Source organism: Bemisia tabaci, chromosome 8, assembly GCF_918797505.1.
Source record: "Bemisia tabaci chromosome 8, PGI_BMITA_v3".
NCBI classification, from domain to species: domain Eukaryota; kingdom Metazoa; phylum Arthropoda; class Insecta; order Hemiptera; family Aleyrodidae; genus Bemisia; species Bemisia tabaci.
In genome coordinates, this window is record NC_092800.1 from 15,248,074 (window position 1) to 15,270,059 (window position 21,986).

Here is a 21,986-nt window from a genome sequence, read left to right on the forward strand (position 1 = left end):
ATTTCAAAAGCGGAAAATTGAATTGAGCGGGAAATGTTGAATCTTGGTCTATTAGTAGGTAAGTGAATCGAATGTATACTCCCTCGCTACAGACTATCGGAAAGCGACGATACGCTCCGTTCCGTTTCGTTTCAGTCTTGGCGTGACGTGAAGTTTGAAATAAATGCCAATTTTTTCATTCGATTCTTATTGGTCCAGTCGCTTCCGGCCAGAGTGAGATTGGACAAATGAGAGTCGGGTATAAAAATCTTCTCATGTTTTTGGTCGTTCTTTTGTCAACATGGGCCTAAGAGATCGCGAAGCGTCCTCTGGGGGTTGGGCAGCGTAGCAGACAGGGTGCATAGCCCCTTAGTATGCCGCAATCACACGCTGAATTTAGCTGCTGAATGTGGAAGTCAACAGTCATCCCCCAACGGCTGAAATTTAGCAAATTCGAGTTATTTTCATCCAGATGTGTATCAAATCTACTCGAATAGTTCGAACAAATTCAACATTAGTCCGATGGTTGCTGAGAATCGTTGTTGAATTTTGCGCGTCACGCGTAAAATTCAGGCATCGGGCCGATGACCTCCACATTCAAGCCACATTCAGCTCCCACATTCAGCGTGTGATTGCGGCATTATATCTATTTTTAATTTATGTTTTCCGCGTGAATACTAGAAACAGCAACACCGCGATTTTTTCGCTCTGTTTCTGAATCAGAGTGCCCGTAAATGGAGGCGATACCAAAATGCGGCGAGACTCCCGGACAAAGGACCGTTTCATGAATGAAACTGGCGATAAAGATCAAGCAGAGACGACATCGGTGCAGAGTTCGATCAAACGTGAAATGTAGACGAGGCATCCTCACCGGGTTAATGGTGATTGGTGAACATTCGGTGCTTCGACCTGGCAAAAATCGAGCCTGGCGAGTGTAAACGCATGTTCGGCATTGCGATAACAGCAATCGGAGCAGAGAAAACGTTGCCGCCAAAGGCCGCTCGCCTATTCTACCGTGCTAAGGGAAAAACGCCGTATGAGCCTTCAATCGTTGCCTTATTTCCTTTGATAAAAACCGAACTCACTGAGAAAATTGTGAATATTTTGTTCCTCAAAATTTCTAGACAGTTTTGTACGCAATTAAATCTAAAATATCTGAAAATTATAAGGACGTTTTGCTTAAATTTCCTCAATAATTCATGTTTTATCCTGGGAAATTGGGCAACTCTTGAATTTTCATACAGCGTTCTTTATTAGCGCGTTATTATCGCAGGTAAAATTCAAGGCTCGCGCAAGGATCCATATTCTAATTGAGCGTTTCGATGACCAATTCAGTTCTTGACGTTCCATGTGTCACTGGAATTTTTTTTCGGTGACGGAAACGCGATCGAACAGGCGTTGACTATTTTGTCGGGAGCTCGACCCTTCCCTCTAAGAGAAACCACTATGTTCGATGGTCAAGGAACAAAACTTTGTAGCTCCATTGCGGTGTTTCAAAAGTTCCGCTCAAATATTATAGTTTCGAAGAAAAAAAGACAACTTTATCGTTTAAAATTTTTTTTTCGTTCAAAGTTTAACAGGGAGTCTGCAACGTCGCAAACGAAGATACTTGGTTTCTCACTTCGGCCATCGATATGTAAAAGATGGAAGGTATTTCCGATCTCTTCGCGCTACTTGTATTCGTTTGCAGCGATAAACACTGGGATGTGCTCACGACAGCGCCTTGATACAACTATTCGACCTCAACGGATGTCCATATTGCGTTCAAAAAATTGAAGGCGCTTTGACTTCCTGCGTTTGCAGCTATAATCACTGGGATGTGCTCACGACAGCGCCTTGATACAACTATTCAACCTCAACGGATGTCCATATTGCGTTCAAAAAAATGAAGGCGCCTTGACTTCCTGCGTTTGCAGCTATAATCACTGGGATGTGCTCACGACAGCGCCTTGATACAACTATTCGACCTCAACGGATGTCCATATTGCGTTCAAAAAATTGAAGGCGTTTTGACTTCCCGCACACTAGCTGCAGCCTGCAGCTGGGTCGATCGAAGGACGCTTTCGCAATGTTGCAATTTATTTAAGCTTGATGAATATTCATATCGCATGTCAATGGTCACAGTCCGGAACCACCCCAGCGGTGTTTCAAAATTTCCCTTCCTATCTTAGATAAAAAACAGAGTGTGGCAAATGTGTGCGACGTCACACACGGAGCTACCTGGCTCCTCACACTGACCATAGACAAGTAGTTAATTTTGTGATGGGCAGGAAAATGGTGTGATGCACCTTTGCGGACACCAAAATTACGAGCAAGTAATTGAAGCTTGGCCGGCCGGGGGACGCACTGAGGATCGAGTCAATTAGAGAGGTCGGACCTACATTTTTTGACTGAAACTGGAAATTTTAATGTTTACTTCATCGCATTTTAAATTTTGAGGCGTGCTTCTAGATGAAATTTTTAATAGGAAAATAATGGAGCCACTTTGAGAACCTTAAAATTTTGTATACACGGAGTTATAAGCGTTTGAAGTTTCCAAACTTTGTCCGAACTCTCCGCTTGATTCGATTCACTGTGGGGTAGGGTGTAGCGCAAAAAAACTTTTTTCCGCGCATGACATTCGCTACCCCTGGAAAGTATGTGGTTGGTGCACAAAAGAGCCCACAAAAAATTCCAGCCGCCTACAATGATCGTAACCACTGCCACTTTTCGGTCAAAATTTTGGTTGGGTCACGCAACTAAGCTAACCTCCCCGAGAAGCGAGAAGTATCGCCTTTGAAGGCGTTCACAGCGTTTGGTTGGGTCACTAACTTCCCGGAGAAGCGAGAAGTATAGCCAGACTTTAAGGCGTTCAAAGCGTTTGGTTGGGTCACGCAACTAAACTAACCTCCCGGAGAAGCGAGAAGTATAGCCAGATTTTAAGGCGTTCAAAGCGTTTGGTTGGGTCACGCAACTAAACTAACCTCCCGGAGAAGCGGGAAGTATCGCCAGATATGAAGGCGTTCTAAGCGTCCGTTTGGGTCATGCAACTACACTAACCTCCCGGAGAAGCGGGAAGTATCGCCAGATATGAAGGCGTTCTAAGCGTCCAGTTGGGTCACGCAACTAAACTAACCTCCCGGCAAAGCAGGATGTATCGCCAGTATTTGAAGGCTCTCTCGGCGATCACAAACTTACAGTTAACTAAGCGTTCACTAAAATTTGCCAGGTTCCAGAAGATTTTCAGGCAGAACTAACATTCATTTTAGTCATATAAGATTAAGCAGACGACTACGATCTGAGCCTTATAAATGCAACATTTTTTTGTACGAAGGAACTAAAAGTTCTGGCTCAGCCAAAAAAAGCACCTATCTGCAAGAGGGGACTAATGCAGCATGATTGCAGACTCGGGAGAAAAAATTCCCCAGGTTTTCCGTGACCAAAGTGATAGTAATTCCCTGCATTTTTCCATCGACATTAGTGCACGCGGACCTAAAAATGAGGACATACTGGCATTGATTCCAGTGAAAATGACATGTGACCCTTTTTTCAGTCTGAATCATTCAAAAGACTAGAGTTGAAATTTTCTCATCGATACTCATCTCTGTATTCACTCTGTAGAATGCCTAAAACTTTAACCAGACTTCAGCCTCAAAGAAGACTGGGATTCAGTCCGAGTGCATGGACAGGGCTGACGCTTTTCAGATTTTGAATTATAGCTTTTTACCTGTCATCCTCACAAAACAGCAACTTTTCCTTGATTTTCCTTGACCTGAAGAAATTCCCTGACAATGAACTGTTTTCTTAAGTTGTAGACAGCCCTGCTGACGCATGGACGTTGTTTCTTTTATACTCAGTGGGGCGGTGCTTTGCGATTGATTAGCGTCATTCAATGTGCTGATGTTATCTGGGGAGATGCTTGAGCAAATTGGTGTGGTTTTTCCGAGTTTACTATAAATGTTGACCTCTCCCTTCCCTCTTCATTATCCGTATCCAAAAGCGTACCCCCTCTTCCGGGTCTCATTTCAAGTAATATTTGAAATCTTCTATTTGTATTCAATCTTGGTGTCAGAGGCAAATAGTAATAGCTGACAGTTTGCTATCCAGCAATGGTACATAGAGAAACATGACACGCTGCCATTAACAAACTTTTTAAAATTTAAGGTTCCATTACTTTCACTATTAATTTTAGTTTTAATTGGTTTTCTGTCCTTTCTCCATATTATTTACAGGTATTAGGGACCTCTGATGAAGTGAAGGTACATCACAAACTCATTATTTTACCTCAAATTAGAATAGACTGGTTATAGACGGAAAGATCTGGAAATACAAGGTAGGACCAAAGAGGTATTATACCAAAGTGTCAGAATTCTACCCTCGACTTGGGACTTGACACTCTTTACCTACAAGATCTAGTCTATAATTATTGTCACCTCCTCATCAAATTGCAAAAACGTAGCAATGTGGCTGAGCATTCTCGAACTGTAGCCATCGATATGTTTAAAAACATCGATCTTAACAGGTGAGTTACACCAATGTGTCAAAATTCCTCCCTCCAGCCGGGACTTGGCACTCTCTACCTGCAGATTGAGGTCCATTTCATAATCCTTTGTTTCCCCTGATCAAATTAACGCTGGCAATTACTCGAATCGGAACGACAAACCCTTCGATACCTGTCAAGAGCGCCAACCAAAAATCGCCAATTAACAACAGACGCTTTGGGTGTCAAACGCACACACTCACACACCCATAACCTGAAAACGGTAGATGGTGACCGGAGAGAAATTAATAAACACACTAGGAATTTACAGTAAGAACCGCTTAACTCTAACGAAGATAGTAGGGACGACGGTGGTTTTTTGGTCGCGGTGGTTAGAATGAGGAACGAAGCGGACAATAAAAGGTGTTAAAAGCATAATAAATCAGACACACGCACACACGGACGCGGGGAGGCTAAGGACACCGGGAGGAGAGAGTAGAAAGGGAGAGGAAAACAAAACGGGGAATGTTTCCACCACCGCGGAGGCTCATTCCCACGCCCGGCGAGTTATTAAGGGTGTAAAACACACCGACCTCTCACCTGAGAGGTGGCGCCTCCACGGGGCGCGGGACGCGCCGGCCGCTCTTGGGTGGTGCCGAAAGGCTCAAAGCCCCCCGACATTGCCGCGTCGACTCCGAGAGGCCCCTCCACAGCTGGTGTTTTCGGGAATAGATGGGTTTCTTCCGGCCGAACGGCAACTGAGCATAATCCATTGTTGCCAAATTTCTCTTTATAGTTTTTTTTTACGTAATATTTTATTACACAGAAAAAAAAAATCTCGGTGTATTTACTAAGAGAAGGGTAAAATCACCAAGAATTCAAGGTTCTATTTGATCCCAGTTTTTCTTGGTAAAATTACCATTTATGGAATTGGTAATTTTACCGAGAAATCTCGGTAAAATTACTGAACTTTCTCGGTAATTTCACTGGACCTTAGTAAAAACGCCAATATTTTTTATCGACTGTGGTAGAATTACCGAGATAAAATGGCAAAGTTACCGGGAATTGATTACCAATAAAAGTGGTATTCTTACCTGAAAAAATAGTAAAAATACCGGTTTTTAGGTAAGCTTACCAGTCTGTCTTGGTAAAATTACCAATAACTGGTAAAAAAAGTGAGATGGTAAAGGTACCAACGGACCTTGGTAAAAACGCCGATCATTTTTTTTCAGTGTAGAGAACATACAAATTGAAACCAATATTGACAAATATTGGCACGAGGGCCTAAGTGGTACATTCTAAGTAAGAGAGAAAGAGCATAAAACAGAAAGAGAAATGATATCAAAGTTAAGAAAGAGAGTAATATACATGAAATTATTAATTATATAAAATTATAATTATGCTTTAGGTTAAGATTATGTCACCGGAATCGCCTTGAGGCACTTCTTCGGTATGTCCTCTTTATAGTCTGGATGTGGAGAAAAAATGAAGAAGTACAATACTTTTTTTTTTTTTAAAAAAAAAAAAAAAAAATCTCATGTAAAATACTGTGGACACGAAATAACTGGACACAGAATAAGCACCGTAGCTGTGATATCACATATCAAGTCAGAACCTTGCCTCTAAACTTAAATGTTCTTTACACCCGATAAAGAATTTGCACGTGAAGATTTTGTTTCTGCATTTGAGAGTGCTTAATGAGCTGCGTTCACAGTATTTTATATAATTTTTTTCTGATTAGGAAAATGGAAGAAAAATAGATGTAAAATTGAGAAAATTTGCGACCTTGCGACGTTTTTTCCTGAGCGTGAAATTCACAAAATATCAGATACGTGCAAATTCTGCATTCTCGCCCGCGGATGCATCGAGTTGAACAAGAACGCACAAGTCATATTTTGGGGGAAAAAAACGATTTGAAACTACTCTTGAGCCTACATTCTGGTAAATTTTCTTCTGCTAAATTTTAATCTGAAAATCGTCAGTAATCTTTGTCTACAACATTGCGTCCTATGGGGGGCTCCTTTTCTCTAAACAAACCTGATATACCTTGGTGCTTTCCTGTTAAACTCTGTTTAAATAAAACACCGCTAAAAACTCTTTTCCACATCATAATTTTACGGTAAATATGGTGACCTCAAAGTAGCTTAACGTCTTAAGAATATGTGATATGAACCTTGACCAATTTTGAAAGTTTTGCTCGAGTCACTTCAAATTTATGAGCAAGGATAATGTTGAACCTGTCGGGTTCTTGCATGTAATGACCAAACATGATTTTTGTTCGAAAAAAAAAAACACCGAAGAAAAAGTATGCTGATTTAACATTTTGGATGTAGGGAAGTGTGCGACAACTCACAAAACGCTGAACTAACCGCTGCTCTAACAGTTACGATAGTAATGTCAAGATGTAAAACTAACTATTGTGGTGGTTAATTCAGCGTTTTGTGAATGCAGAATGTTAAACAGCATCCTTTTTTTTTTTTTGGTGAAAGAAACGTCCAATTTCTGGAGTTTTTGCTTAAACTTGACATGAGCAATGAACATCCTCTCAAAAATGAGTTTTCCGTATACAAGTCTTTCTCCGAATTTTCGGCCGTGTTTGGTTCGATTCCATTATCTAGAGCAGTTTAATTTCCGTGATGAAGCGGCAACCATGGGCGGCTATTGTGCCGCGAGCGGCTGCTGTGGACGTCACAACTCGTGTCCATGTCCGCACTTGTATTATAACATTATAACATCTTTATCCCCGGCGGAGGCAGCCAAGAGAAATGCCGGCATGGAAAAGGTCAACCGTAATACCTTTATACTCGGCTGCACTCGCCGACCCCCCCCCCCCCCCTTCCTTCGTTCTGAACCCAATTCCTTTCTCGACCAATAGATCGCACTACTCGCTCCATTTTTTGTCGAGTTCTCGAGATTCGACCTCCGTCTCTTCCTAATCATTAGACAGCTGGTTGCGTCACGTTAGGTTATTTCGGTAACAATCAATTTTAGGTGGATTAAACTTGTGCGCAATGCATTCTAGGTAAGATCGATATTTCTCAAATTTTAATCTTTAGGTGAATTATTTTGGGAAAGTCCAAATTTCAGTTTGTAGATAAATCGTTGGAGACTGTTCCTGCCGAAAATCATGTTCCAAAATCTTGAAATAAAGTCCAAAGTACTGTTTTCATTTTGCGACCAATTCCAATGTATCGATATCGATGATTAATTGGAAACAGTACTTTTGACTTTGTTTTGAGATTTTTGAGGAAGATTTTCGGTACGAACATTCTTCAATGATTTATCTGCAGACTGAAATTTAGAATTTTCCAAAATAATTCACCTAATGATTAAAATTAGGGATGATTCGATCGTGCTCAGAATGCATATCGCAAAAGCTGAAAGATCCACCGAAAATGGACCACCATCCTACGGACTGATTATAGAAATTGATAGAAAAATGCGAACACAAAAGACAAAGAAAAAATGGAGCAATTTTGCGGTATAAAGTTTTAATATTTAATTCTTTCCCAAAGAGTCCCAATAAAAAATCATTATGGGTTGTAAAAACTTACAATTATCAAAACATTGACACTTTTTTCTAATTCAAAGTGATCGATTTCAGAATGAAGTAATCACTTCAATTTTAAAATTGCGTCGCTTACTTTTCTTACTCTGCGTTTAAGTCTCCAGAGATATGCCCAATAACACTCGTTAACACGGATCGGCTTGCCTGCAAACCCTATGCACATAGTTCCTTTTAGCATAAACAAGTTAATACGTCTTTTTTGTCTATCACTTTGTCTATTACTTTCAATAATCAGCCTGAAGTGCGGGAAAATTAGCTCCGTCACGAAACATGCTCCAAGAGACATCATATTTTAGAGATCCCGCACAATCTGAGAAATGTAATCGGGCGAGGTGAAAGTTAGATTCGGAGATCAACGCTACTTTTGCGCCACGATAGTTGATAACTTGATAAGCAACTTGTTGAGCAAATTTCAAATAAAATTCGCCAAATGATGACTAAGAAAGGAATACAGTCGTAGTATACATTAATAAGTACAGGAATGAGAAGACATTTATCTAACGATAGAAGTATGAGATAAACGCGGGAAATGGCGAGGCAATTCGATGTTCTCAGCTCTAAGTGAAATAAATCATGATCAGTTTTAAGAAATCAGGTCGATTCCCATTGAATTTAAGAGAGAAATTAGTTTAGGGTGTGTTAAAAAGGGTCATTTAATAATTTTCAGAGTGTGCGTGAAGTTATAGTCCTGATTAATTGTGGAAATTCTGCTTAATTTATATTAAAGCTGTGAGCATGCGCGCTTACTTTTGGAAGGGCTGGGTTTTTTAACGGAATGACCTGCTTTTTTGAAGGAGAGCAAATCAATATCATTCCTTGAAGTTTTCACGGAATTTTCTCCGCAAACAGAGGACCAATCACGAAAGGTTCCCAATATTGACGTTGAGTATTTTTCCATTCACTGGACAAAAAAAAATACATTGGATCTAGAGTCCAGACTCTTAAAAACATCGACAAGAAAAAATACTCTTGATTCAATCAGATTTAAGCTTAAATCAAAAGGAAATCCGCTCAAATTAAGAGGCTAGGTTCTTGATTTAAGCTTAAATCATGATTGAATCAAGAGTCCTTTTTCTTGTCAATGTTTTCAAGAGTCTGGACTCTAGATCCAATGTGTTTTTTTTCCAGTGTTTAAAAAATAAAATATGACAAAAAGTCTGCAATGTCGCAAATCGAGCTACGTACTTTGGTAGTTTCGACAATATGGCAACATCTGAAGGCTTATACGGCGTTCTTCCACATCAAGCATGATGATTTATCGAAACATCGAAGTTCGATCTATCGCTCCGACGATGGCTCGATTACGGCGGTGTAGGAGTTCCGAATGGGGACCTCCTGGGCCTACGCATCCTCGGTGGGTCCCATCGATCGGCGATGCGGCATCGGCATGTCATCAATGAACTGGACCGAGCCTGCAGCCTCCGCTAAAGAGTCTTTCAGGTGGAAACTGCGCTGCAACCTCTCGGTCTTGGCAAGGATAATCTCTGACTCGAAATTCTCTCCGGGTCACTTAGACAATGGAGCACCCTCTAGGGCTTAAGATCACCTCTCCTCATAATCCCTGGAGTGGTCCGATCCGATTTTGTAACGCAGTAAACGGACCGTTATCCCATCTCGTGCTTTGTTTCCGGCTACCTATTTACAGCCGAAGACAACAGTATGTGCAGAAATGACCGTATTTAAATCAAAAGGAACTTGCCTATTGTAAAATGAGTCCTGGTATGCATATGTCGAAGGCAATTAGTCAAATCAGCGCTGGAAAAAAAACGCATTGGATCTAGAGTCCAGACTCTTGAAAACATTGACAAGAAAAAGGACTCTTGATTCAAGCAGATCTAAGCTTAAATCAGAAGGAAATCCGCTCAAATTAAAAGGCTTCGATTCAAGGAAAAATCGGATTCAATCAAAAGTATATTTTCTTGTCAATGTTGACAATGCGGAAATCCGCTCAAATCAAGAGCCTTGGTTCTCGATTTAAGCTTAAATCTGATTAAATCAAGAGTATTTTTTCTTGTTAATGTTTTTAAGAGTCTGGATTCTAGATCAAATGTGTTTTTTTTCCAGTGAGGCATGTCATCAAATGTCTAGGCCAGTAGTCGAATTTTGACAGTTTACGGAATTCTGTAAATTCATGGCGAGGAGTTCATGAGTTTTCAATATTTTGGGAAGAATAACTCTACAAATTCGCGTGCTCTCCTTGTTCCTTCCTTTTTACATGCCTTCAGTACATTTAAATGTTAAAATTTTAAAAATTCTATGTCGTATAACATGCTGAAAATTTTATGATAAACGTCTATTCAGATTTTTATAATCGTTTAAAATACTATTTTATGCTGAATACTTTCAAAGGAGAATTCTTTCTTACAGGAGCAATGAATTATTTTGTCTAAAATTAAGGTGAAAAATAAAAATGTCAATCCAAGTAAGAATATTTGACTATATATTTAACAAAATGCCTGATTCGACCATTTGCCTTCGACACATCATGGGTTTGGGGGCGCTTCTACGAAGTCAGCAGCACATACCGCACAAGTTTATTCAATTGCTCAAGTGTTGAATAGTGTCTTATTATTGGTCAAGAATTGAGGAGTTCTTTCGAAAAACCATGTATATAGCCTTTAAACTACTTCTGAGATTGCCCATCTTCGTAATACAGTGGTGTGTTAATATTACCAACTTTTCATAGGAAGGCTGTTCGTATTATTCAAAAGAACAACTCAATCGGTCACTAGAAAAGGTCGAGTTAGAAAAAAGTATATTTCTCTTCCGAAAAGAATCTTAAGGAGAATCTGATAATAACATAGCGGAAAGTTTGGAAAACAACTTTTGAACGAGATACCAATTTTTTTTTTCTTTTTTTAACACACGTCAAATAGAAGTTGCGTTATTTTTATGATGGAATTCTTATTTTTGCAATTTCATCAATGTTAAAAACACTTAAATTTTGGCCAGGAGTTCATTTAAAGACTGCGAACTGTGCGAGTTGCCTTCCTCGTAAAATTTTTAGGAGAAAACATGTTGTATGTACATTTAAGGGGCTCGGAAGACAAGTGAGATAAGAACAGTTTTTGAAAAAATTAAGATATTAATGATTTCAACTAAAACTAGTTCGGAAATATACTCTACAAATACTTCACTGCTAAAATACAATTTTTAAACATCAAAACTTGCGTTTAAACTTTCTTCCCGCCATCAGGCTCAGCTCCATGTAATTTTGCAGCTTTAAACACGTATTTCTTAAAATAGCAAAAACTGCTCTCATTCCACTCGTCCTCCAAGCCCCTTGTTAATAAGAGCGTACATTTTCTGTGTTTAGATCCTTGCCCTGTCTCCTGGCCCATTATCAACTTCACGTCGTCAACGATAGGGAAGGTCGGGGGTGTTTTCGCCCTCCCGTAAAATCGGGGCTTTCCAGCTTTGCGGTTCGGTACAATCACGATCTATACGTTCTCTTGTAGTTCCGTCGGACAATACGCTTTGTTGCCGCTAGCACGTGGAGGTCCCGGTCCAGGCCCTCGTGTTCGCGACCAAGGTCGAGGGGGGGGCATGGAGGTAGGTAGGTGAGATCGTAGGTGGTAGGTGGCCGAAAGATGTGTCTGTTTCTCGCGGGACACGCCCCCTCGCAAAATAAATGAGGCTGCAGCGTGGTCCGTCGCACGGTGGGTCGAGTCAGTCGGAGAGGTTGGACACGAAACGTTTGACTAAAACCGCAAATTTTTGTGTTCAATTCGTCACATTTTAAATTGTAAGGGGTGCTTCTAACAGGAAATTTTACGAGAAAACTAATGGGGCCACTTTTAGAACCTCAAAATTTTGTATAAACGGAGTTATTAGCGTTTGAAGTTTCCGAATTTTGTCCGACTTCTTCTATTGACCTAGCCCATTGTGCGTCGTTCCGTCAGTGCTTTAGTGAGGGTACCCTTGGGTCCAGCGAGACGGATCGAGCCGCTTTGCCGAAGAGAACACCAAGAGCGCTTCGGCGTGGGCCACGGTTTGCATGGATGCTTATGTATTTCGAGGCTCACGCGGGAATGTATTCGTTGCTTTCTCCCGGATTGGGCCGTCAGATCCTATCGAAGCATCCGATTGACATCAACATGACTACTTTGCAGGCCGCGGTGGCCGTAGCATTCATGTATACGCGCCTGCACCGGTTTACATTGTTGTTTCGCCCACGTTGGAGGCTCTTTTATCCGCGTGCCCGCCTACCTTCCTCTCCTCTGATTCTCCGGCAGGAAAAATAGAACACCTCCCAGGGATCGTTTCTGTTCGCACTTTTGTACCGAAATTCGGCATTCGTCCATGAGTCAGAACTAAAGTTACCTAGATCGCACCGCACGAATGTGGATGTCTGTAATTTTGCAGCATTATCGAAGCGATATAGTCGAATGAGCCAGAAGTTGAAGTAGGAAATCAATGTTTTTTTTGGGTCCAATGATGAAGAGAGCTGCGGGCTGATTGTTGAAGATGATAGACAAAACGATAGACGAAGAAGGCATAGGGAGTGTGAAGCGATCTTATTGGTTGAAATGGGTGGTTCCCATAGACTAAGAGATAGAATGATGGACAAACTAAAGGGTCTCTTGTGGGATGCCGTTATAGTTTGTCTATGTCTACCTCCTTTGTCCATTGCAACCACTCGATTCCACCAATATACTTTTATAAAGATTCCTTCATATCCCTTTTGTCTTCTTTGTCTATCGCCTTGTCTACCGATTTCAACAATCAGCCCTCAGTGCAGGATCTCTCAAATATGTCTCCTCTAGTGGAGACTTACTCACGAGGCTCGACGAGATTTCGACTAGAGAGAATCGCACCGGATTCACTGCTTCGTTTATAATTTTCCTGCAATTTGTCATTTTTGGGTCGAAGGGACGTGACTTCGTTCCGGAACTTTTGACGGTCATGGAGTAGGAGAAATTGGAACAAAAAAGTTCCGAATCCCGGAACGTTTGACGAACATGGAATCGAAGTACTGAATGGTGTAATTTTGGGAGCAAACAGGATGACCAAAGGGTTCGGGGAGGGGGGGATGACCAAATTTTTAGGTTTGTTAAATTTTAGACTTACAGGGTGGGGCAAAAGTCTGGAGACGGCTGGATATTTTTTGAACGGCTGGAGTTAAAGAAACGAGCTTTGTAGTAAGTTCCTAGACCAAAAGAAACTATCTTTTGTGGGGGTCAAAATTTTGGGAGGACCAAGGGGGGCCTCTCAGCCCCCCTAACTTTTTTTATAAATGGCAACCCCCATATTGTGACACATCGTTCAAAAGGGCATAAAAAAAGAAAACTTTTGGCGCAAACCGGAAGTCTCTACCTATCATTGAAACAAAATGGCAGCCTTAAAACTGGTCGAAAATCGGTATTCCGACTTATGTCAAAGATTCGACTTGGAATTTGGAATCCGGGGGTTTTTTGGGTCGGGAAAAACGAATTTGGCATATAATTTTCAAAATCTTTGCTTCATTTCAAAATGGCGGCCTAAAACCGGTCAAAACCCAGTTTTTCGGCTGTTATTCAATGGAGTCGCTCAAAAAAATGAAATCAGTTCAGTTTCTTAGTTCGGGGAAAATGGATATGGTCATTTGATTCCCAAAATGTCCTTGATTGAAAGGTTCAACTTGCTTTTGCTCCTCTTCCACATGTTTCCATTTTCAGTTACAAACCGAAAAACCGGGCCTCGACCGGTTTTAGGCCGCCATTTTGAACTGAAGCAAAGATTTTAAAAATCAACAATAATACACATCTGCTTTGGTATTAACTAAAATCGTACCAAGACACACGAAGTTCTTAAATATTGAGGGATAGGACTGCGACTCGTCCGAGTCCAAGAAGGGCGCGATCGGGAAAACTGCAGGGATATCTATCGACTTGGAGACCCTGAGTTTACGGGACTAATGAATGGAGTCGTGGGCTCGAGGCAAATACTGATGACTCACCGCGCGGCCGAGGCGACTAATGGCTTCGCCGTGAGAACCCCGGCCGCTCCAAGTGTTACGCATGCCGGCTTAATTATCACTCAAAGCCCACCACGGAAAAAAGAACTCTTTTACTTATTTCATCCATCTCTGCTCACCGCCTTCGCCCCCGTTCGCGACGTCTCAACTCCCGGGAATCGGAGGAAGTCATGACGTGTGATCGACCCAGCCAGGGGCACCGGTCTCCCCGACACACCGAGGGGGCAAAAGTTGTTGAAAGAAGGATAAAAATATTCAACAAATCTCTGAAATAATATTATCAACTCATATCGTCACCTTCCGGTCAAAGTATCTCAAGCGCCATGCGACACACACACTGGGGGAAAAAAAAAAACCACATTGGATCTAGAGTCCACACTGGTAAAAAAAAACCTCTTGGACCAATGCCGCGTTGCATTGACTTAAAGAGTGCAGTTTCTTGTCGCCGGATCTAAGAGTCTTGAATTCTTGTTTCAAGCGGATTTTGCATTGATTCAATTCAAACGTGAATTGAATCAATGCAAAATCCGCTTGAAACAAGAGTTCAAGACTCTTAAATCCGGCGACAAGCAACTGCACTCTTGAACCAAGAGGTTTTTTTTACCAGTGCAGACTCTTAAAAACATCGACAAGAAAAAATACTCTTGATTCAATCAGATTTAAGCTTAAATTAAGAACCTAGCCTTTTAAATTGAGCTGATTTCCTTTTGATTTTTAAATCTGCTTGAATTAAGAGTTCTTTTTCTTGTCGATGTTTTCAAGAGTCTGGACTCTAGATCCAATGTGTTTTTTTTTCCAGTGCAGTGGATCGAGTCAATCAGAGAAGTCGGACGTAAAATTTTTGACTTAAACTGCAAATTTTATGTTCATTTCGTCACTTTTTCAATTTTGAGAGGCGGTTGTAGTGAAAAATTTCACGAGAAAACCAATGAAACCACTAATAGAACCTCAAAGTTTTGTATGAAAGGAGTTATACGCCTTTAAAGTTTCCAAATTTTGTCCGACCTCTCCCATTGACTCGGCCTACTGTGCGGCGTTTCAAAATTTTTGTCGCCATTTTAATTTCTTTACAGCAAAATGATTAGTTGAGTCTGTTTGATTCGCTAAATTCTATAGGCAGTACAAAGAAAATTCAGTGAAATTTTTGGACAGCTTCGATGAACAATTTTTCTGTTAAAACATGAAAGGGCGGCGGAAATTTTGAAACGTCGCATGGCGTTTGTTATACTTTGGCTGGAAAGTGACAATACGGGGTCAGAAAGCTTCACTCAATGGAGTAACTAGATTATGAATAATAAATAAGAGGTATTAAGGTTGCTAATACACTTATTTAATTACTCATAAGGGTAACACATTGGCAGATCCAGCAATTTGGCCCCACCGGAATTTCCTCCATTTACACATGTGGAAATGTATCGATTTTTGGAGGGACCAGGTGTTCCGACAAGAATCGATTATTTATATCATAGGTTTAAATGGAAGAAATTCGGTTTTGCCAAACTGCTGGATCCGCCTTTGGTGATACAACACCTGAGGCGCGAAGCGGCTTAGGGGGTTGGCCCGCAAAACGGTTTGAGGGCGTAGCCCCCAATAGTCTCTACTACAACCATAAGACGTATTTGCACCAAGGAAGCAAGGAACTCGAATTATGTGCGTAGGGTTTGCGGGTAAATCGATCCACATTGACGAGCGTCGTTGCGCGTACCTCTGGACTTAAACGCCAGGTACAGAAAGTAAGCGACAGTTTCAGTCGGGGTACCAGTTTAGTTTGGTGCCAGTTTCTTAATCATATCAACGAAGAACACTATTGTCTGATTTTGGAGCTGTTGAGGTGAAAAAGTCGAATATCATGGCGACCCAAAGGTCAAATTTAAAAAAAAAAAAACCACGGCTCCTTTTAAAGCTGAGTGTATTGACTAAAAAAAGACATTATTTACAGTCTTGCTCTTTCTATAATATCCGTCGAGCAAAAAAATAGTGGAACTTTCTTTTTGGGAAACCATCGTAGAACAATGAAAAAATACAAGCGTCTGCGGATTTCGACCATCGGGCCCAATTTTGATCTCCATTTCGAGGCCAGGAAATGTAAATATCGTCAAAATACGCATATCTCTGTGAAAAAAATTTCGTCAACTGCAAAATAACGAAAAATCTTGAGATTCCGGGAGTGGCCCGACTTGGGTCCTTCACTGAAAAAAAATAATCTTAAATTTCCCGCCAAGAAGTACCTTTATTTAAATCAAGAATTTCCCTGCTTACTATAAACTACTTTTTTTCTTAACCCAAGCATTTTTTTTTCCTTTATCAAGAAAAATTTAGCTTAAATCAAAATAAAAAAGATTTCTGGCGGCAAATTCAAGAATCATGCTTGAGCCAAGCACATTTTTCGCTGCGTTACCTACACCTTTCCTTTAAATTTCAGTATTGTCACTTGAAAAAAATTCTAACGAAGGATTGGTCCAGTCAATGAATGACGCGCGACGAGGAAACGCGCCATGAATGAGCGTCATCGGGAAACCGCGAGAGAAAACCACGGTCGCCCTAATTAGCGGAACCGTGAGGTGGCCCCCATATTTCGTGGCTCGATGGTCCGGGTTATCTCAGACGAGGCTTTGTAAAGGGCTGCTCATCTGTATCTCGGCCCGTGAAAGGAACCCACCCGGAGGTAAGTAGCATCTCAATCCCGAGCCCCGGCCGAGAACTAATTAATTGTCGAGCCCGGGAAGGTTGATGAAGACATTAAATACCTCTTTAGGCGGAGGTGTGGGTGGGGGGAGGGGTAATTCGTTACCTGCGGCCACCCTGCGGAGGGTGCCGACCCTGGGAGGTATGCATCTCCCCGGCAGCTGCTGACAGCCGGCTCATTCTTCCCCCTGTGACCAATCCGAGTTTTATTAGTCGAGGATATTTTGCCTCACAAAAAATAACACCTTTTTTCGGGGGCCCCCGATGTCCTCATCAATGAGGCTCCTCGGGAGCGGAAGTATACATTTCACACCGCTAAACGCCCTCCGCGGCTCCGCCGGCGGCCGCTCCGCCCCCCCCCTCCCCCACCTGCCTACAACCGACGTGAAAGGATGTCGCGGTTGTCCCGCGGGAAGAAGGCAACCTCTTGGCCGCACGCTCCACTCAAATGGACCATTAGGAAAGGATGAATAAAGACACTAGACAAGATACAACTGGCCATCTTCTTTGACTATAGGTTTGTCTATCAATTTCAATAATCGGCCTGCAGGCTGTTTACTTAATCTGATAGGCAAAGCTATAGACAAGAAAGACGAGTTAGAAAAGGCGCGATCCTATGGTTGAATGGATGTCGCGGCTGTCCTGCGAGAAGAAGGCAACATCTTGGCCGCACGCTCCACTTGAATGGACCATTAGGAAAGGATGAATAAAGGCACTAGACAAGATACAACTGGCTATCTTCTTTGACTATAGGTTTGTCTATCAATGTTAATAATCGGCCTGCGAGCTGTTTACTTAATCTGATAGGCAAAGCGATAGACAAGAAAGACGAGTTAGAAAAGGCGCGATCCTATTGGTTGAATGGGTGTCGCGGTTGTCCTGCGAGGAGAAGCCAACCTCTTGGCCGCACGCTCCACTCGAATGTACCATTAGAAAAGGATGAATAAACACACTAGACAAGATACAACAGGCTGCTTATTGAAATTGATAGACTAAGTGATAGACAAAGAAGACATAGGCAGTTTGGAGCAATCCTACAGGTTGAAATGGGTATTTCCTATAGACTAAGGGAGAAAATGATGGACTATATTTTCCTCTATAATCTTTCTCTAACTATTGGGTCTCTCGTGGGTTGCTGTTAGTTAGTCTATTACCTACCTTTTTTGTCCATTGCAATCACCCGCTTTCACGAATAGGATCCCTCCACATCTCTTTTGTCTTCTTTGTCTAAAGCTTTGTCTATCAATTTCAATAATCGGCCTGCAGGCTGTTTACTTAATCTGATAGACAAAGCTATAGACAAAAAAGACGAGTGAGAAATGGAGCCATCCTATTGGTTGAAAGGATGTCGCGGTTGTCCCGCGAGAAGAAGCCAACCTCTTAGCCGAACGCTCCACTCGAATGGACCACAAGACAAGGATGAATGAAGACATATACAAGATACAACAGGCTGCTTATTGAATCTGATAGACAAAAAAGACGAGGAAGGAATGGAGCGATCCTATTGGTTGAAACGGTTGGTTCTTTCAGACTTAGTGGGAAAATGATAGACTAACTCTAGGGTGCCCCGTGGGCTGCCGTTGAGTAGTATCAAGTATCCTACTTACCGCTTTTGTCCATTAAAACCATCCGCTTCCACCAATAAGATTCCATTTCCTCTTTGTCATTTTTGTCCATCGTTTTGTCTATTAATTTTTATAATAGACCTGCAACAGACTCCAGAATTTCCCTCTCTTATTTTGTGCCTGGATGTAGCTTTCTTAAACAAAATTTCTCGTCAGAAATCTTGGAAAACTCCTAAACTTTCAAGAAGATATCGAGAAATTAAAATTTTTCATTCTTCCCTGGAATAATTCAGCAAGAATTCACAATGGGCTTTAAAAACTCAAGATTATCCAAAAACTGACACTTTTTTGCGGTTTAAAGTGCTCAACTTCAGTTCGAAGTGATCACGTCAATTCTGAAATTGTTGCTTATTGTCTTCATCTTGCGTTCAAGTCTCCACGCGCAGATGTTAAATATGTAAAAAGCTCTTCATACATGTGCTCGATTATTATTAAAAGTTAGAATATTTCCTGACGTTTCTCCATCGCAGGGTCGGACTGGCTCGCATCTGAGGGCGCAGACCCTTAGCCGGTTAAAGGGGCGTAATATGACATTTCCTGGTGGGGCATCCCCTACGAAGAAAGGGGTTGAGAAAATTTTGGCAAAGCAGCACAAGTTTACGCTATTTTCAGGCTCAAAGTTTATTAAGTAATCGCAAGGAGTAAAACTTGCAAAATAGAACGTATTGAAGTAACCGACAGACTTCTGAAATTAATGAAAACATAAAAAATTAAAGTCACTAGGGCGTATCCAAGCACCATTATTTCCAAAAGAACCGAGCCAGTGCTGCGGTTTACACGAGCCTAAGATGTGGGTCTAAAAATCCATCCTAAAAAATAATCAGACAAGAAACTGAAAAAAGAAAAAAGGACGAGTATCAACACAGCTGAAGACAGGAAAGACGTATTCGGGCCTCTTTTTTAACTTTTTTCCCAAATCTGAGTAACACCTCATTGACAGAATATAGCAGGGCATTGAGAGCTCACGCTTCGCGTCACCGCGCCTTCACTTTTTCAGATGCAGCACGGACGTCCATCGAGTATGAATAGTTGTATCTCTGCGCCGCCGTCGTAAACGCGCATCCTTCCCCTCCCTCTATTTCCATATTGTGTTTGTTTGCGTTTGTCTAATTCGTAATGGTGCTTCAAGCACTACGTGAGTAACATAGCCAAAGGTAGGAGGGATATGTTCGGGCCTCTTTTTTAACTTTTCTCCCGAATCTGAGTGACACCTCAATAACAGCATATAGCAGAGCATTGAGAGCTCACGCTTAGCGTCAACGCGCCTTCAATTTTTCAGTTACAGCACGGACGTCCATCAAGTACGAATAGTTGTATCTTTGCGCCGTCGTTAACGCTCATCCTTTCCCTCACTTTCTTTCCATATTGTGTTTGTATGCGTTTGTCTAATTCGTAATGGTGCTCTAAACTAGTAGCATATAGCAGAGCTTTGCGAGCTCACAACTCACGCCATCGCGTCTTACATTTTTCAAATGTAATGTGGACATCCATCTTGCGCGACTAGTTGTATCGTGTTTACACTTTAGACGTCTGTTTTTTTTTACATTCCGAGATAAATGAAGGTTAAGTTTGCCCGCGATATGCTATGGTTTGTCCGGATCAATAGTCATAGAAATGTGTTTAAAGGTCTCTCAAGAGGGGTATAAAGGGTGCGTATGTCTAAAAATCGAACCGACCATCCCTTCTAAGGGAGTTACACATAGGGATGATAAAGCGCCTGTATGTCAACAGAAAGGTGAACAATTCACAGAAAAGTGTTTAAGCTTCAAAAAGTTGTTCTTGGACCTCTGTTTATCACTCTCATGCGTAAAAGCACCTTTTCTTTACTCCCATCTCTCTCTTCTTCGGTTCATTTACGAAATTTTCCGCACATATTCTCGGTCGTAATTTTTTTCTCTTCTTATTTTGCTATCTGTCAGAGGGGCGCGTTTTTGGGCCGCCAAGGGGGCGTATCTGCCAATGGCAGATTGGCCTTATGGCCAGTCCGAGCCTGCTCCATCGTGTGCAGAAGATTTTATAGGCATTCCGTTCAATAACATTCATTGGTTTACCATGACAGACAAGACAACAGCAAAGATGTTTGGGTCTGTTGCGAGCAAGAAGTACAGCCGTTTTGAGCGTTGAAGATTGTGATAACAAATTGGCAATTTCTAGGAAACTACATTATTTCTTTTTCCAATAACTCCTGAGAAGAGTTCGATGACCGCAGTAGCCATACTCTCCCTTTATAGGTACTCTAGGAGGCCTCAGAGGTGAAGTGAACAAGACTTGAGATATTTTTGGCGGGAAAATTTGAAGACGTAGGTCTAGCGGAAACCGCGGAAATGTCAAAATTCGGGATGAAACTGGCCGACTGTGGCCCTCCTGGCATTTATTATTCCATTTCCAAAATGTGCATACCTGCAAAGCAAACCGGCCTAGGTGTGAATGAAGTATCGTGGCCTAAATAGTAGTTCAAAGACCCAGACAAACGGTGCGACGTAGGGTCCTTCTCGAAACTAGGCCGGAAAAGGGCCTCATTGAAGAAAAGTGGAAAATCCACCGGTCGAGTCCGACTGAATGGTGGCGCCAAGAGGGCCTTTGAAAGAGGCTTTAGGGACGGCATAAATTACACAGTCGATTTTGGGGTTTTGTTACGGTCGGCAGACGTACATCTCTGTTTTTGTCGGCGGTGCTCGGCCCGACAGTAAAAATGAATGAAATTGCTCGAAAGGAAAAGCGTTGAAAATGGAGCCACCCACATCAGTCGCGAATAATTGTGACACCCGATTGTCATGCAAGGGAAAAAACAGGATGTTTCTGGCGCTAATGGTCTCATTCATAAAACGGCCTAGGTATCTACCTCGACCGCAGCGGAGAGCCTGAGAAAAAAAAACGGGTCACGATATTGTGTGAAATAAGGGCAATATGAGTGCCTGGAATCGTTCGGGACTGTGAATGGTCGGAGCGTGAAAAAGGGTGCCAAGGGAAGAAGTAGCAACCCCTGTCCTCGTCGTAAATGCTGGTATTTGCATAGGTTCTATTGCCACCCTTTCCTGGTTTTCAGGAGCGGTTGCTGTAGTTATCGGGAAAATCCTCAGGGTGATCTTGATCAGAAGTTGCCAACTCGCCGGTTGTATTCTTCATTTTTTAGGTGTAGGTGCGCTAATGATAATATATTAATATATCGTCACCTTCCGGTCACAGTATCACGAGCGCCGCCAAATTCTGGTGGAGAAACATTTATCAGATTGCTTAAATTTGCACCTTGTCTGGTGGTCCATTCTGTCTAGATTTTTTCAAAAGTTCCGGAAAATCCGAAAGATTTGGATCGTTTCGGGAACTTCAAAAGTTCCGGAAAAAATTCCGGAAAATCTCAAAAGTTCCGGAATTCGGCAGTAGTTCCGGGAAATGGGAGCACTCCCAAATTGTCTTTGAGAAGTCTCAAAGCTGGCAACACACATTGTGACCGGGAGGCAGGATCGAGGGGGGGGGGGGGGGGGCGCAAGCAGTCTCGGAATCGTGATAGCGGTCACTGGATTCGTGTCCAGACCTGTCTGATCAAAATTTGCGCAATGATGGCATCCAGGGGGGCCATGGAAGAAGGGGGGACGGGCATACTGCCGTGCTAAGGAAGAACGCCGTATAAACATCCGAGAGTTGCCGAATTTCCTTCAACAAAATGTTCATTTTTGAGGAAAGATATAAAAATTTTTTCCTGAAATTTTCAGGGAC